Raw genomic sequence first — 18,371 nt, 5'->3', positions numbered from 1 at the left:
CTACACTGACCAGGTAATTTTGGGCGCAATATGGGATGGGACCGTGATGGCTTTTACCTTATTTCGCCTTACAGGTTCACTTTAAACATTGTACTCCTCCAACCCAAAATATAATTAGACAGAATCTCCCCACATATATAATTAAGAAGTGGGAGCCCACCACCATCACACATTTAAGTATGCTGCCCAGAAACAGCTAAGTGGGGAACACAAAAGAAGAATGATCACAGATGCAGCCCACCCACAGATCAGCTACATCTCTGCTCTGTGGGCGGGCCACTATTCTAAGGAGGCGGGCACAGAGCATGGGAACCAATGGTACTGCCACAGAATGCAGTGGAGGGGAGATCCGGTGGCCCACCTGGGACATTTGGCAGCCCATCTGGGACATCCAGTGGCCCACTTGGGACATTGCCTGGGACATATTTGTGCCTGGGATGGGGGACCCTAATTCTGGGACAAGTCTCAGGTAAACTCGGATGTCTGGTCACTGTATATTACAAGACAGGCAAAAAGGGCCGCCATGAACTGTAATGTGAATTATGGCTGTAGCAGCGCTCAGAAGGTAATTTGGGTGTACCAAAATATGGAGCTGAAATTACAAAAAAACGATGCAATTTAGCCGCCAGCAGTAACATCTTACCCCTGAGTCCATGGTGGCCTGGAGGGGGAATAGTAATCTACGACGCCAGGGAATTTACAGTAGCAGGGTGAGCCATTTTCTGGCTTCACCCAGCTCCCGAATTTCCTGGCGCCCTTTTTGCATGTATGCGTATATTATTGTACTCTGTACAGCGTCATGGAAGAACATAGCATTATATATATATATAGTAGTAATATTAATAATAACCATACATGGGCAGCACAGTGGCGTAGTGGTCAGAGCTCTTGCCCTGCAGTGCTGGATCCCTGGTTCAAATCCCAGCCAGGTCAACATCTGCAAGGAGTTTGTATGTTCTCCGTGTCTGCATGGGTTTTCTTCGGGCACTCCGGTTTCCTCACATATCCCAAAAACATACAGATAAGTTAATTGGCTTCCTCCTAAAAATTGGCCCTAGACTATGATACATGCACCCTATGATTTATAGATAGATAGATATGGTAGACACTAGATTGTGAGCCCCTCTGAGGGACAGTTAGTGAGAAGACAACATACGGTACTCTGTGCAGTGCTGCCTAAAATGTCAGTGCTATATTTTTTTTATTTATTTAAGTATTTAAATAGCACCAACATATTCCGCAGCACAGAGTATATTGTCTTGTCATTAACTGTCCCTCAGAGGGGCTCACAATCTAGTCCCTACCATAGTCATACGTCTATGCATGTATCGTGTAATACCTGTACCATAGTCCAGGGCCAATTTTAGGGGGAAGCCAATTAACTTATATATACTGTACTCTGTAAAAGCAAGAAGTTTTAAATCAGGATGATACCATGTTAAGAAAAACAAAAGTTTGCTTTCCTAAAACAGAAAGAATTTTCAATAATTCAGGTTGGAGTGAGCTTGAGATGTCTCCCAGAGCAACACTGCTGAATATATGCAAATTAACCATTCTACCCTTAGAAGCTAAACACACCTCCAGAACCGCTGGAATGCAATGATGTGTCAGCTTGTAATTAGTACAGAGCCATAATAATCCAACATGCATACAGACTGTTTCGGTTTGTTTGATCCTCATCAGTGCATGGCATGGATTAATTTGGCTCTATGTACTCTGTAAAGTAACATGTTGATGTAGTATAAATACAGGAATCATCAGTGTGGGGGTTTTAGCTGAAATATGTTCATACTCAGTAACATGCTTTTAATGTCAGCAATTGCTCAAGAACATTATAAAAGGAAGTCAGCCTTGTGGTCCGGGCAGATAAGAACCTCAGCTATCTTTGTGGCATTCATGGAATTTTTTAAAGGGGGAAGTGATTCTGTGCTTGTACAAACCTTTGATCTCTACAGATTCATGGGCTGGTGAGAAATTCCTCTGTTTTCAGGCCTTTCCTGGCTCCAGAGAGTAACAAATTCTAAACCTAAAAACAGGCTGAAAATGTGGTTTTGGAAAGTAGCAAAGTATATAGAAAAGAAGGTTACATACACAGCGGTGACGTAAAGCACATCCATCAACCCAGGCATGACAGCACTACTAATTGCGGCTGAAGCAAACAAATTCCTCTTCATCCAAAGAGTGATCAAATTGATGGAATTTCCTCACACAGGAAGTGGTGATGGCCAGATCCAGAGAGGGAATGTGAAGGTGTAATTGGAGAGGCCTCTTGTGAGCAGGAGAGTTATAGGAATGTTAGAGAAAAATATGTTACTCTGCCACACAGCTAAACGATCCATTACAGCATCCCTAAACCAGCTTTATTGGCTCGTAATCCACGCTTAAGGCCTGGATAGAATTCTTGGACTAAATATTTGTAGTCATCCTTAGTGCACTTATTGCACAACATCTATTTCAACTCCATAGCCACCAGAGCAATGCTAACAATTTTTATGGCAGCCATTGTTTCAGTAGAAGAGATAACAGCGAACCTGGGTCATTAGAAAGAGTAATGCCCTTTTAGACGCTATTATACTTAAATGGAACCTAAAGTAAAAAAAAAAAAAAACGCAGTTTAACTTCACTGAGGCTTCATCCTTGGCCCTTGTCATGGCAAGTTACCTGTTCAGACGAGGCGGCGCGTGCACAGCGTTACACCAATGGCCTTAACCGCCAATGTTTACGTGGCATGCTTGCATGCCATACCCCCATGCCTGGGGCCCCACTGAACTGTGCCAAGACATCTGCTGGCATCTGTGTGTACCAGCCGTGCCTTCTGGACTGTGAATTGTCCGTGACAGCCCTGCGGTCCTGCTGTGCCCTTGCTGTCACTACGCAATCCTCCAATCAGCCACAGCACCTGTCCGCTGTATGCGTGGCCCTGGGGCCCCGGGCTTTCTGATAACTCTCCTATAAATGGCTACCATGCGCTTCTGCGCTTGCGCAATATGTAAATATTGTTACTACGCATGCACAGTCTCTTTGACAGGCTTCATTGAACTGTACGAGCCCTTTTCCACCGGCCACATGTGCAAACACATTTTTGGATTGTGTCCAATCGTAAGGGCACCGCGATAACATGGTAATCCACTGGTGCGTTTTGATTTTTGCCCATATTGCCCCGTATTAGGTTTTTCCGATTCGCTGCCACCAATCGGCATTGAAAATGCACTTTGAGAATCATAATCGACATTGCAGCATGTTTGCCATGCTGACTGCGATTTTCGGTGCAAAATGGTAATTGCCACTTAGTTTACACTTCTGTTATGTAAGTAGTTTCAAATAACATTACAATGAATGCAAGGAGTGTGCATGCGTAGAACCCTGAAGAGCTGGAGCCGAGCATCCATCATTATTACTATTTGGTGTAAGGATGATCATTCGGATTCTACAGAAATAAAAATCTGATCGTGAATCATCGTTTCCAATTGGAAAATGGAAAACGGATTTCCACAGAAATACCGCTATACTGCAACTCTGTAATTTTAGCCCAATCACAGAACTCGGAAGTATTGGACCAATCAGAGAAGGCAGAATTTTTAATCGGATTACCACAGTAATTGTCAACCAATCACAAGACTCGGATATTACCGAGTATTCCCCAGTCTTGTGATTAGCCTAAAATGTATGTGGCTTCGATTACAGTGGTAAAATTCTCTATCTCTGATTAGTCCAATACTTCTGAGTTCTGTGATTGGCCTAACATTTCTGTGGTATTCGATTACCATGGTAAAATTCCTCACGAGAATGCAGAGTCAACTTGGAAGTATTTGACCAATAAGACGATGCAAAAAATTACAAAAAGGGACTCATTCGAGATCCATGGAATTGATAATCGGCATTGGCGGAAATTGGAATTTCCATGGAACTGGAAATTAACATTTCTGACCATCCCTAATTTAGTATTTATATGGCACCAATATCTTCCGCAGTGCTGTACAGATGATGTAGTCTTGTAGGCTAACTGTTCCTCAGAGGGGCTCACAATGTAATCTCTACCATAGTCATATGTCCATCATAGTCTAGGGCAACATTTTTAGGGGGAAGTCAATTAACGTATCTGTATGGTTTTTTGTTTTTTTTTAAATGACCATACAGCAATGTTCCCTGTGAGGGAGGGCACGGTCCATGTTCATTCTTATTTAATTCATGTCTAGACCGGTATCTGTCTCCTCCATGACTGTGTAAATATCTCGTTTTTGCATTTTGGAGGCTGGATTTATTAGCAGAGAGAAATTCCTCAGCTATTCTTCAAGGGAGGTTTATCAAATTGTCCACAAGATTCTCCCAGTCTGATAAATCAAGTGCAAGAAATAATACCAGACATAGAGAGAATTCCTGCTCCGAGTCTGCATTCCTTTCACACTGTAAACACGATTCCAACCATTTCGGTGAATTAGGGAAAACAGAAAGCCATTAGTGAGAAGGTTCTGCGTGTCCTCGGCCCTTCTGTCTTCTATGGTTACTATCTTTTTGTGGAAAAATATTTGTGTTTGTAGTTTTGTTGGCCTTCTTGCTTTCAGAGAACATTAAAGAGGACTTGCAAGCAAGACTATATGCTTTGTAAAGCGCTGGGGAAGATGTCAGGGCTATATTAATACTAAATAATAATAATGTTACAAGTCCACAGCAATGTGCCTGATACTATGGGGGATTGGGGTCATGGGGCGCCCTGGTACAGCCGAACAAGTAAAGCTGAGTACTTACCTGAGGATTGGGGAACCCCACAGTGGCGCCCAGGGACAGATTTGAACTGTTTACCACTCAAGACTACTTTCACCAGCCGCCCCCTTCTTCCTCCCCCACTGCTCTGATAGGTTGGAGCTGGATGGAGACCGCAGTTGGACTCGAAGTGCAGCCAGCGGTAATAGATGTAATTAGATGTACAATGAACATTAATTCACAAAAATGCATATTGCACACAATTTCTGTGATGTGTGAAAGGGCCACTAACCATACAATCTGCCAAACAATCATTTACAAATGATTCTTAGTGTGAACGATCAGAAATGATCATTTGGGACCACTACTGGACAAAAATCACCGAACAATTCCGGTCAGATTAGTGAAAATGATCTGATTTTCCAAAATCTAAAACATAGTCTAAGTCGCGGGCCAAATTATTAAGATTTAACATCTACTTAATAGTTTCAAACTAAGTGGAGTAACTATAATAACCACCACTGTAGGGGGGCTGCTCGGAGCTTCCCCTTCTACACAGTAGCACAGTGGAATATTTCCCTGCTTCAGTGTGCTATAATCCTCCTGTCAGACGCATGCTCTATGCTGCATACCTCTGGCTAGGAATGCATGTCATGTGATCAGTAGCTGGTGATATGCAACATAAAGCATGATGCGGCTGCCAGGAAGAACAGAAGAAACACGACACAGCGCTGGAGCAGGTAAATAATACACTGCTCTGTTGTGCTCCTCTGCTATGTGGGGAGAGGGTGTTGGGGTTGGGAAGGTGTGTAGGTTTGTGTGTTTCACCAGTCATATGGGGGGAGGGGTTAGATTCCAGGAGGCAGGGCCGGAGCTACCATAGGAAAAAATGGGCAATGCCCCAGGGCTCCAGAGCCTGTAGGGGCTGCAACAAAGGGCCTCTAATGACACTTTTTGTCCGGGGGTGTCTGTTGGGGGGCCCCCAGGCTAATTTTGCCCTAGGGCCCAATTGTTATTTGAACCGGCCCTGCCAGGAGGGATGGGGCCTTGAGGGGTCCCATGGGTTGTTGCATCACAGTGGCTCAAACTGAGTATGTTTCAACCAAAACCCCATCACTGGTGTGCTCTTCTACATGGGAAGGCAGTGTGATGTCATTCTTTTACTTGCAACAATGCACAAAAATGTTCATAAGGCCACATAAAATGGTTGGGTTGACACCTGTGCCATAAAGTAGTCATACACTATCCGAGACAATACCAGGGAAAATTAAACAATCACTAGGTCCTAAGACCAGCCCTATAGGTATGATTGATTAAGCAATAAGCTCAACATAAAAATAGGTAAAAGATTGCTGGATGATATGTGTTGTCACCAGCACAACTGCAGACGTGAGCGTATATGCTACTACAGCCTCAATGTGGAGGTTGAGTACAATGGTAAAATGGAGGTCTTTGCTTATCCCCCACACTTGCAAGGTGTGGTGTAGCTATTCCATTTAATTGTAATAGTCTGTAGTTGTAGCTTGTGGGGAGTCGTACCGGCTGCCCTGGTTTGTCCTTAGGCCGTGTCTCCCAGGGAGCCCTGAGTCTAGTACCTACTCAGCCCACAGTAAGGAGGAACATATATATACAGTGAGAGTGCCTATATACAAAGTGCTAGATATATGAGTCTCATATATCTAGCTAGTTGTGCTGGTGACAACACATATCATCCAGCAATCTTTTACCTATTTTTATGTTGAGCTTATTGCTTAATCAATCATACCTATAGGGCTGGTCTTAGGACCTAGTGATTGTTCCATAAAGTAGTCATAACAGATTTGTTCTTTTCTCTGTGGCTTGTGGCTCATTTGTTTTTGCAAATAACAAAAACCCTGTAAAGCTGGCTGAAGACTTCTGATGTAGTGAAATATATATGATCCAGCCGTTTTAATTTTTTCTTGTGAGAATCCTGCTAAGCCATGCAATAGAAAGCTTGTCAGGTACTATCCTAAAGGTGGCCACTAACAATACAATTTCTTGCGAAAAATAGTTCGAGCGATCAGATAATTGTGATCGGAAAAAAAAAATATTTGCTACACCATAACAAACCAATCTTTGCACAACCAACAAGAAAATCCAAATTCTGGTTTGACAAAAATCCAATCGGACGACTATTTTTATAATCGTTCGTAATCGATTGAGTCCTTCAACTGAGATTCCGATCCGAATTTTTCAATCCGATCCGAATTTTTGATCGCTCAAACGATTTTTCGCTAGAAATTGGACCGTTAGTGACCACCTTAAGACTCTATCTACTTCAGCACTTCAGGAAACGGGAGTGCAGTCACAACGCACAGCAGTTCTGTTTCCATGCAATCTTCGGCAATGTGATTGCGATTCCACTCATCATAATTCATGGAAATCGCAATACTTTCGCATATTTTCATTATCAACCATGCTTTCCGATACCGTGGATCGTGTTCTGATGTCCCCTCAGATCGTTCTGCATTGCATTCCAGAAAACACGGCAGAATTTATGGCATGTGGGTAAGAGGGCTTTGTCTGCTTTGTCTCCTGTGCTCGAATACCTGAGTCATGAGGCTTCTGTAGCCAGCCCAATGTCTACCAATGTACGAACTTTCCACCTGATCTGACTGAAAATTGATCAGGTGATGAAGGGGGTGGAGTTTTGTGTTGAATTCTGGGATGGAGAGCCTGGTCATCACTGTGGTAGTGTTCAGCAGCAGGGATGTGACCATGATGTGTCAAAATAAAGGTATTTAGAATGATTACATTTTACGTATGTGCCTACAGGAAGGAGTAGGAAGGCATTCAGTGTGTACAGCTGCCCTATGATGGTGAGTAGCCGTCTGCCATGGTGGACTGCTACACGACTAATGAGTGCATTTTCTACATTATCCCACATGCTGCAGGATGCCTCCTGCATGTTTGCTGCCCATCGTCCATCCTTCTCTCTCTATAGAGCAGTGCTTATTTACACATCTGTTAAAGGGAACCTGAACTGAGTAAAATTATTTAAAATAAACACGAGTTAACTTCAAATGAACATTACATAGTTACCTCGCCATCAGTTCCTCTCAGAAGCTCACCATTTCCTTCTGACAATGATCTCTTCCACTTCTGACAACATTTTATCAGAACTGAAATATATCAGTTGCTGTGAGTTATATATCAGTTGCTGTCAGTTATAGCTGAGAGGACAACTGATGAGCAAGGTAATGTCCATGTTTCCCTATGGCTCAAGTGGGCAATGTGACAGTTTAACAGAGTACATTTGAAATCGGCGCCGGTAGACTTGGGCGCAGGATACAGCGGTATATGGCTGATCCTGCTTCTGCACAAGTCCGGGCCGATTTAATTACTATTCCCCCTCCAGGCCGCCATGGATAGTGGGGGAATGAAATAATTCGGCATCCATCGATTGCTGGAGGCCGAATTATTGTGTTTTTTAAGCAACCTCGGCTCCGTCTTCTGACGGCGCCGACGTTACTCACTGAGCGCTGCAATAGGAGTGATTCCTATTATAGTCTATGGAGGCGCCGGCTGCGCCCAAATCTAGCAGCGCTGAAAAGCACTGCTCCGGTTTAACAGTGTGCTGACCAGAAAGCTGTTATGGGGTAATAGCCATTTTCAAAATGGAAGACCGAGAATTCCCTTGATCGCAGTGGACAAACAGGATGCAGTAGAGGAGAAAGAGATTGAGGAGTAGACTACATGGAAGGTAAGTATGACTTGTGTTTGCTTATTTTGACTTTTAATTTTCAGTTCAGGTTTTCTTTAAACAAGGTTAATAAAAAGTTTTAAACAGGGGCTTTCATTCGGTTCTCTGAAACAAACTGTAGTAGTAAAGACAGATAAGTTGTGAGAATCCGCTTAGCTGCCTGCGCAGGCAGGCAGCCTTTTGACCATTGTTTAGGTTTGCATGCTGCAGGACTCTGGAAAGGAGACCTTCTGTCAGTTTTGCAGCTTGTTCTTGCTGAGGAATTTGCATACGTTGTCATGCAAATTGCTTGGCCACATTCATTGGAGGCGTGTACTATAAGTACTATGTGTTTCCCACAATGCTTGGCTGGTCATAAGGATTCCTTCCTGTGAAACACTCCTGGAGGAGTGTCAGCCTTACTCTCTGTTTGAAGATCAGCTTAGAGTAATTCCTGTAAACTGCACTGGGCAGGTTTCCCTAGTGCAGTTAGGATTGCTTATCTGTTTTGTTTGTCTGTTGCGATTGTCCTGTCCCAGCGGTGGTCGACAGGAAATCGTTCTGTGTGTTTGGGTGCTAACCAGAACAGCGGTTGTTACTGGTAGCCCCTTCTGATCTGTCTTCCTGGATCGCACTGGCCTCTTTTCGCTGGTGCTGTGGATCCTTCTGGTCTGCTACTCTGTACTTGGATCGCACTAGCATCTTGCGCTAGTGCTGCGGATCCTTCTGTTCTGCTACTCTGTAACTGGATCGCACTAGCATCCTGCGCTAGTGCTGTGGATCCTTCTGTTCTGCTACTCTGTACCTGGATCGCACTAGCATCCTGCGCTAGTACTGTGGATCCTTCTGTTCTGTCTTCCTGGATCGCGCTAGCCACTTTCGCTAGTGCTGTGGATCCTATCTCTCGCTTGTCCCTGTTTTCGTGTGTCTGTCTTGTCTGCTACGAACGCTTGCTGGAGGCTCGGTGAGGTAACCGTTAAGCAAGCGCTCGCGTCCTCTGTTTCATGTTTGTCTGTCGATGGTTAGTTAGGCGTGCTTGTCTCTATTGTGCTTATCACGTGGAGACCGCGCATGAACGCGTGCACTGTTGCGAATGAGTGCGGTGTTCGCGTTCAGTTAGCGTTTGTTATTTTCCGTATCTCCTCATTGTATGATTTGCTGTGCCTTTGCTATCCTCGTATTCTGTTCTGATCTGCCTTGTGTCACTTTTGGCAATCGCCTTTCTTGCGGTTGCATTTCTGTTTTGTATCTGCTGTTATGTGTGCGCTGTCGCGGGGTGGCGACTAGATTGGCGCACACACATACAACCTGTCCCTTTGCTCGTTCTCATTCGCAATCGCTTCTCTTGCGATTGCGTTCTGCGCTTCGTACAATTCCTGTCTGGCATTTGTGGAGGTACAGAGGATTGATTCCTCTGCACTCCCCAGCGCCATCTGCCGACAGGAATTTCCCTCTACGGGTGCGTAGCACCTTTTGCTGGGTTTCTGCAATTATACGCTTGTGGAGGATTTCCGCCGTATCAGCGCACGCGTTGTGCGCTGATCACGGAGAAAGTTCCACAATCGTAACATAAGTATTAGCACACCACTGTATAATGTAATTTAACTAGACACCGCGGTGCGGGCATTATATCTACGCCCCGCAGGACTTGCCAGGGAAGACCCAGGGAAGTAGATATTAGTCTCTAGCCACAATCGCCGCTGTGCACGCTTCCGATGGCTCCCGCACGCCATTCTTGCCGCAATCTGTTAGTGTACAGATCAGTGAATGGAAACACAGTTTCCATTCACTGATCTAAGTGCCCGATATCAATGAATTCTGGCATCAATGAGATGCTGGAATTCATTGAAATAAAATCAATGTATTGCGTACACCCGTTTCTTCCTGTAACCTGTGTCGGCCTTCAAAAGTAAAATCAAAATAAAGTGTGGGGGACAACTAGTGGGCAAAAAGTGAAATTACACCTTAAAACTTCAGTTCTATTTTAAATACGTTTAAAATAGCATTGGTTAACTCCTTACCTCCCCTCCCAAAATTTTTAATAAAAAAAAAGTGATATAAAACATAAATATTGGTCAGGCTGCGTTGCACAGTTTCAGTGGAACTCATCCAACCCAAGCATCCAGGAGGACACGAAATGGCTGTCGCTTGTTCCACCGCATCTCCCGACACCCCCCCCTCCACTCCAATAGCCGACTTTGCTACACTGATCCACATGTAAGCAAAATGCATTCCCTCATGGAATACTGATGTCTTGATGCAATAAACCAATCCATGACTAGGACAGATGGTGCACGTGCCTTTGTCTTCATTTTCATTCACAATCTTAACATAACCTCCTGGTACCACACACCACAGCCTTCAGTCAAATGATGCGATATTAATTAAGATTCAATGCTTATTTATAGTATAATTATATTTGATCAGGGTAATCTTTAAATGTTCTGTCTGTATACTAGTGTTCTTTAGCCATGGTTCTACCTGCCCTGGAAAGCTTAGTAGGCAAATAACGAGCTGATGAACAGCAATGTAGTAGTGTGTCTGTCAGAAAGACCAGAGGCAGTGCACTGGCGCCCTCTGCTGACTGATTCACAAATTAGTATCAGTTCATTTTGATGTGATAGGCACCTTATAATTTTGGTCTGGGAAGCTGTTCCCCATTTTTTCTTAAAGTACTTCTGAAGTGTAAAAAAAAGGCTTCCTGGATGTATCTGCAGCCCTCTGGTCCAGCATAGGAACCCTTTTTTACCTTTCTGACTATAACGGCCCACTATAATAAAGCTACTTGTGCTCAGCTTTTTTTCCTCCATACATTAGTGCTTCATTCTAGTGGGCATGTGCCTGAGCCCACTGACGCAGTTGTGTCCGCTTTTCAGCATCTCTAACATTGATGTTTAAAGGGACACTATGGCGAAAAATTGTACAATGTAAAATATGTGCAAACATAAACAAATAAGAAGTACGTTTTTTCCAGAGTAAAATAAGCCATAAATTACTTTTCTCCCATAATGCTGTCACTTACACGGGGGCGATTGATGGGTGATTGATGGGTGTTCAGTGGGTGATTAGAGGGAAGAACAGATGTAAACAATGCATTTTGGAGGTGATCTGAGGGTGGGTCTGCGGGCGATGTGATGGTGTGGGTGGGTGATCAGATGCCCGCAAGGGGAAGGTTAGGGTCTGATCTGATGGGTGGCAGTGACAGGTGGTGACAGGGGGTGATTGATGGGTGATTGACAGGTGATCAGTGGGTGATTACAGGGAAGAATAGATGTATATAGTACACAGCGGGGAGGGGGGGGGGGTCTGGGGAGGATCTGAGTGGTGGGGTGGGGGGTTGATCAGAAGCCCCCAGGGGGCAGTTTAGGACCTAATCTATAATATAGCGTTGATAGATAGTGACAGGGAGTGATTGATGGGTGATTAGGGGGTGATTGGGTGCAAACAGGGGTCTGGGGGTGGGCAGGGGGGGTCTGAGGGGTGCTGTGGGCGATCAGAGGGCAGGGGAGGGCAGGATCAGTGTGTTTGGGTGCTTACCTGGGGGGCTGCAGCCTGCCCTGGTGGTCCCTCGATCACTGGGCACCAGCGTGCGATCACCGGCCAGCCAGCACATAGCGAGCCGCCGCCGATGGGCGTATTGCGATCGTTTAGGCCCAGTCTTTGCCGCCGCCCATCGGCTGAAGGCGGTTGTTATGTGGTTAAGAACAATTTAATCTGCTATGAAGCTAAGTGCTTTACAGAGTACACTGAACAGTTCATGCCACAGTCCAGTGGTAAAGCAATAGGGGATGCTGAGGTTGTAACCACACCAGGGCCCCTAGACCTGGCGGGCACTCATGAAGCCACCCTCCAGTCACTGCAGTAGTACTACATTATTGGTGCTGTGCTGTAAAATCTGCTCTGTGGCCCATGGCTCTGGAACTACACCATTAGCACCACAACCTGATGTCCCCATAACCGTTATCAGTTTACGCATAGCTCTCAACAGTACTTTTTTTTTAGTTTGCCCTTCTGGCTTATATCTTCTTTTCCTACCATATCCGCAGAGGCGTAACTATAGTAAAGAAGACCTTGTGACTGCATGGGGGTCCAGGGCTGTGGGGGCTCCAACTGCTGACCCTAACACCAATGCAGGAGCCCACCCCTTACTCCTGATTGTTGTAGGTGTTGTTGTGGCCTTCCTTGTTCCAGATGGGGGACAGTCAGATGAGTCTGTAGGCTGTGGGACGCAGCACATCAGTGGAGGCGAAAATGGCTGTGCACAGGGACGGATTTCAGGAAAAGCCACCTAGGCCCAGGCCATGGGCCAAGGGGCAGCTGGGCATGGAAGAGAGATTGCTGCATATGGAAGAAGAAGCTGCAAATGGAATACAAAAGTTGCAAATAAGGAGCAACAAATGTGAATAGGGAGCTGCTGCCTAAGGAACCTGTATAGAACTGAAGGAGGCTACTGTAAGTGCATGTTAGACATGGAAGAGGGGGCTGCACAAGGAAAGCTGGCCTAGGGGCAGAAAAAGTATAAATCCGGACTTGGCTGTGCATGATGGGGGTCCCTATCAAAGTGTGGCTGGGGGTCCCTTGATTTGTAGTTATGCCTCTGTGTATCCTGTGTTCCTTAACCATTTATATTGTAAACTATATAGGGTAGTTTTAGGGCCAACTACCATTTCATACTGTACAGACAGTAAACTTGAGACTTCTAAAGTCCCTGACTTGTGTGGCCACTAAGTAGCAAGGGGCCCTGAGCAATTGCCCAGTTTGACCCCATGGAAGAACCGGCCCAGCAGGGTCCCCTACAAATGTCCTTTTTGTAATTTTCTAAACTTTTTTAATCTACATCAATATTTTAATCTCTTATACTGTGAGGTAAAAATATTGTTGCTTTATAAGTAAAGGAAAGGAGATTTATTATTTTTTATTTATATAGCGCCAACATCCGTAGTGCTCTACATTGTACAAAACAAATATTGGGGAACATACAGTGGGTTGCAAAAGTATTCGGCCCCCTTGAAGTTTTCCACATTTTGTAATATTACTGCCACAAACATGCATCAATTTTATTGGAATTCCACCTGAAAGACCGATACAAAGTGGTGTACATGTGAGAAGTGGATCGAAAATCATACATGATTCCAAACATTTTTTACAAATAAATAACTGCAAAATGTGGTGCGCGTAATTATTTGGCCCCCTGAGTCAATACTTTGTAGAGCCACCTTTTGCTGCAATTACAGCTGCCAGTCTTTTAGGATATGTCTCTACCAGCTTTGCACATCTAGAGACTGAAATCCTTGCCCATTCTTCTTTGCAAAACAGCTCCAGCTCAGTCAGATTAGATGGACAGCATTTGTGAACAGCAGTTTTCAGATCTTGCCACAGACTCTCGATTGGATTTAGATCTGGACTTTGACTGGGCCATTCTTACACATAGATATGTTTTGTTTTAAACCATTCCATTGTTGCCCTGGCTTTATGTTTAGGGTCATTGTCCTGCTGGAAGGTAAACCACTGCCCCAGTCTCAAGTCTTTTGCAGTTTTCAAGAGGTTTTCTTCCAAGTTTGCCCTGTATTTGGCTCCATCCATCTTCCCATCAACTCTGACCAGCTTCCCTGTCCCTGCTGAAGAGATGCACCCCCCGCGCATGATGCTGCCACCACCATATTTGACAGTGGGGATGGTGTGTTCAGAGTGATGTGCAGTGTTAGTTTTCCGCCACACATAGCGTTTTGCATTTTGGCCAAAAAGTTCCATTTTGGTCTCATCTGACCAGAGCACCTTCTTCCACATGGTAGCTGTGTCCCCCACATGGCTTTGGGCAAACTGCAAACATGACTTCTTATGCTTTCTGTTAACAATGCCTTTCTTCTTGCCACTCTTCCATAAAGGCCAACTTTGTACAGTGCATGACTAATAGTTGTCCTATGGACAGAGTCTCCCACCTGAGCTGTAGATCTCTGCAGCTCGTCCAGAGTCACCATGGGCCTCTTGACTGCATTTCTGATCAGCGCTCTCCTTGTTCGGCCTGTGAGTTTAGGTGGATGGCCTTGTCTTGGTAGGTTTACAGTTGTGCCATACTCCTTCCATTTCTGAATGATCACTTGAACAGTGCTCCGTGGGATGTTCAAGGCTTTGGAAATCTTTTTGTAGCCTAAGCCTGCTTTACATTTCTCGATAACTTGATCCCTGACCTGTCTGGTGTGTTCTTTGGACTTCACGGTGTTGTTGCTCCCAACATTCTCTTAGACAACCTCTGAGGCCCTCACAGAGCAGCTGTATTTGTACTGACATTAGATTTCACACAGGTGCAATCAGGCAAAGGGAGCCGAATAATTTTGCACACACCACTTTGCAGTTATTTATTTGTAAAAAATGTTTGGAATCATGTATGATTTTCGTTCCACTTCTCATGTGTACACCACTTTGTGTTGGTCTTTCATGTTTGTGGCAGTAATATGACAAAATGTGGAAAACTTCAAGGGGGCCGAATACTTTTGCAATGCACTGTATATTCATGAGAGGTTCAAGACACTGTACAATTATGATATCCAGTAGTACAAGTGCAAACATAGTTAATGTGTGGCTTGAGACATCACTAAAATTAGTACACGTTCATATGGCAAATTACAGCAAAATAAGAAACAACAGGAGGAGGTCCCAGCCCTTGCCAGCTTACAATCTAGAGGAATGGGGGTGGAAACAATAGGGAAGAAGCAGGGGTGTAACTAGAAATCACTGGGCCCACCTGCAAAATTTTGGATGAGGCCCTATCTACTCCCCCTCGCTTTCTGCACAGGTAAACCGGAAAACTGAGAACCAATGTTCTTCAATTGGCTACAGACAGCAGTGAAGCACTGCACACATTTTCTCTATCAATTACATTAGCTTCTGTGATAAAACGTGCATGTTTTCACACATGTAGACACGTGGTGTGCAGAAAACGCATACAGAAAAATGCTCCCAGTCCCAGCTTCTTATATCACTCACAATGTTCTCCTCTGATAGAGCAGAACAGGTTCTGCAGACTCCAGAATTACTACAGTATTGAGCACTTGGGGAGGGGGTGGAGAGGCTGGGGGCAGGGCACTGTAGACAGGACCTTGCTGCATACTGAATAGGGACTGTCTACAACTCTTTGTCTACAAAACTTTGTTTGATTCCTTATCAGTGGCTGAGAAGATGCCATCATTAGAACAATTGTGCAGAGAGCAGAAAGCTTTTTCTTTCCATGCCCTTAATTGTCAGTCTTTCAGGACAGGGAAAATAATCTATTCCTCCCATGGGGCCCCCTGCAGCCTTCTTAAAGAAGAACCTTTAAGGCAGTGGGAATCGTAGAAAACAAAACAAAAGAAGAGATACTTACCTAAGGAGAGGGAAGGCTCTGGGTCCTATAGAGCCTTCCCTCTCCTCTCCCAGTGCCCTCGTTGCAGCAGCAGCTCCTCCGTTTGAAACCCCCGCCGCGAGGGATTCCAGAAGTCTTTGGGAGCCGAGTCGTCTCGAAGACAGTCCTATCGAGTGTGTGATAGAGGGCGCTTGCATGTGCGCAGTATGTAGTGGCCTGTCTTCGGGAGCACTCAGTTTCCAGAAAACTTCTGTAGCCTCCCTTTGGCGGTGGAGCAAGCAATATTTGACCAAATGGTCGAATACTGCTACAGGGGAGCCAGCGCTGGAACAGGGACCGAGAGAGGAGCGGGAAGGCTCTATAGGACCCAGAGCCTTTCCTCTCCTTAGGTAAGTATCTGCCTTATTTTTTTTTGGGGGGGGGGGGGGGGGGCGATTCCCATTCACTTTAAAAGCCACAGAACAGGAACACAGATAAGTCATTGAAACCTAAAAACATACTGTAAGTCACAAATTCAACACAAAAAGTATCTGTATTTAAACTTTCAACAGAATGATGTACATGGGACAGAGAAAATACAAAAACAATTAACCAAAAAAAAAGCTCACATGAAGAATAGAAAACTAGAGCTGAACGCAAGTCGTAAACAAGTATGTTTTAATTGGGCACAATGACTGCAATAAACAGCGTACTTCATCCGCTCCTCTCTTAGGGCTGGTGCACACCGAGCGGCTTTTTCAGCGTTTCTGCAGCCGCTTGAAAACGGCAGTTCAGAGCGGTTTTGCAGGCGTTTTTGTTACAGAAGCTGTTCAGTAACAGCTTTACTGTAACAATATCTGAAATCTACTACACCAAAAACGCTTCACAAAACCGCAAAATGCTAGCTGAAACGCTACAGAAAAATAACAAAAAGCGTTTCAAAATCTGCTAGCATTTTGCGGATCTGCTAGCGGGTTTTGGTGTGCACCAGGCCTTACTCTCCGGAATTTTTTGGTATAGGAGTTTCTCTCTCCTCTCTCTGCTTCATTCCTATTTTTAAATTCCTCCTGCCTTTTCCAGCCCCTCCGAGACCTGCTCATGAATTTAAAGCATTCATTTCCACCAATGTTTGTTGCCATCCCAAAATACAGTTGTCATGGCGATCCGAATTCCACGCGTGCTGGACTGGATCCCAGATTCATTTCGTAATACCTCGAACGCCAGAGAAGGATAAAGGAGAAGGGAAGGCGGGTGGTAGAGGGGAGAAAATATTTTAAAACATAATAAACAGGAGAAATGAATAAATGACTCCTGGGACCTTCTTCCATTTACTGCTGGGTTCTGGGTATAATTGCACAGAGGATAAGTTGCAGTCTCCCTGGCTCTGCAGTATCCCATCATTCTTCTCATTGGTATGTGTACATACAAGGCACATATGGGACAAATTAAAATACCATTTTCTGCTCTCTCAGTATTAACTCATTAGGAGCGTTAAGGGAGAACACAGATTTTTTTCCCTCAAGGCGGTAAAAGCATAGACCTTGGGATTTTCCACTCATTTTTAAAAAGGCTTACAGTTAAAGTCTAACCGCCACATTACACTTCTTAAAGGACCACTCCAGCTAAAAAAGTAAGCAGTTAATATCTGACAGAGCCAACAGATTTTGGACTAGTCCGTCTCCTCATGGGGGATTCTCTCTTCTTTGTTTTCAAAAGCATTTCCTGAATGGCAGTTGCTAAGTCTAACTGACAAAATAGTGTGCAAGTAAGTAGGGAGGTCGGCTGGTAACTTACCTTTCTGGCAGTAAAACTGCCGTTCAGGAAATGCTTTTGAAAACCTATAGAATCCCCCATGAGGAGATTGACTAGCCCAAAACCTGTCAGTTCTGTCAGATTTAAACTGATTACTATTTTTCTGGAATGGTTCTTTAACCACTTAAGATTCCAGGACGTGGCGGGACATGGGTATCTCCTTCAGTGATAAACAATGGAGAAAGATTTTGTTATTCTCACATAAATTTTCCATCTCCTCGAAGTTTCAGGCGGGATACAAAATCTTGACGAGGTGGTATCTGACCTCCTCCAGGCTGCATTTCTCCTTTTGTGTTGGAGATGTGGGCTGGAACCTGGAATGAAATTGCATACTTTTTGGTCATGCAGTAAACGTACTCAGTACTGGACAGACGTGAGAGACATGCATGAACTTACTGATTTTCTACCACCTGACTCACCAGCTTTCTTTCTGCTACACCATAATTCATGGTCCATCAAGAGATACAAGAGAACCCTTACTAGACATCTGGTTAATGCAGCTAGGGTCCTAATTGCTAGATGGTTGAAGGACATAGACCCTCCTTCTGTGCAGGAGTGGCTCAAGGAGGTGGACCGGTGCGATATATGGAGGATCTCACGGCCACTATTCAGGATAGACAGGAGCAATTTTGGAAAACCTGGTTTGGCTGGTTTGAATTCCAGGAGACTCAGCAGTATCAGTCTCTCTTGTCTGGCTAATGCTGGGAATACACGGTTCGTTTTTGCCTTCGTTTAAACCTTCGTTTCGATTGTGCCTTTTGTCCTTTTCGATCCCGAAATAATCGGTCATACGGTTAATATCACCACCCACGGTTTCGTTTTTTTTTTCGATTCTGA

General features: G+C 44.6%; 1 long non-coding RNA gene across 1 annotated transcript in view; it reads right to left on the bottom strand.

Moving 5' to 3' along the window:
* Positions 1-18,371, bottom strand: part of LOC137570474 (uncharacterized) — a 56,940-nt gene that overhangs the window by 33,697 nt on the left and 4,872 nt on the right. Inside the window, exon 2 of the long non-coding RNA XR_011031062.1 lies at positions 17,736-17,848. This is a non-coding gene — a long non-coding RNA (uncharacterized lncRNA). The remainder of the gene's footprint in view (positions 1-17,735; positions 17,849-18,371) is intronic.

The sequence above is a fragment of the Hyperolius riggenbachi genome, chromosome 4 (assembly GCF_040937935.1).
Source record: "Hyperolius riggenbachi isolate aHypRig1 chromosome 4, aHypRig1.pri, whole genome shotgun sequence".
Taxonomy (NCBI): domain Eukaryota; kingdom Metazoa; phylum Chordata; class Amphibia; order Anura; family Hyperoliidae; genus Hyperolius; species Hyperolius riggenbachi.
This window is presented reverse-complemented; position numbering and strand designations above follow the sequence as displayed.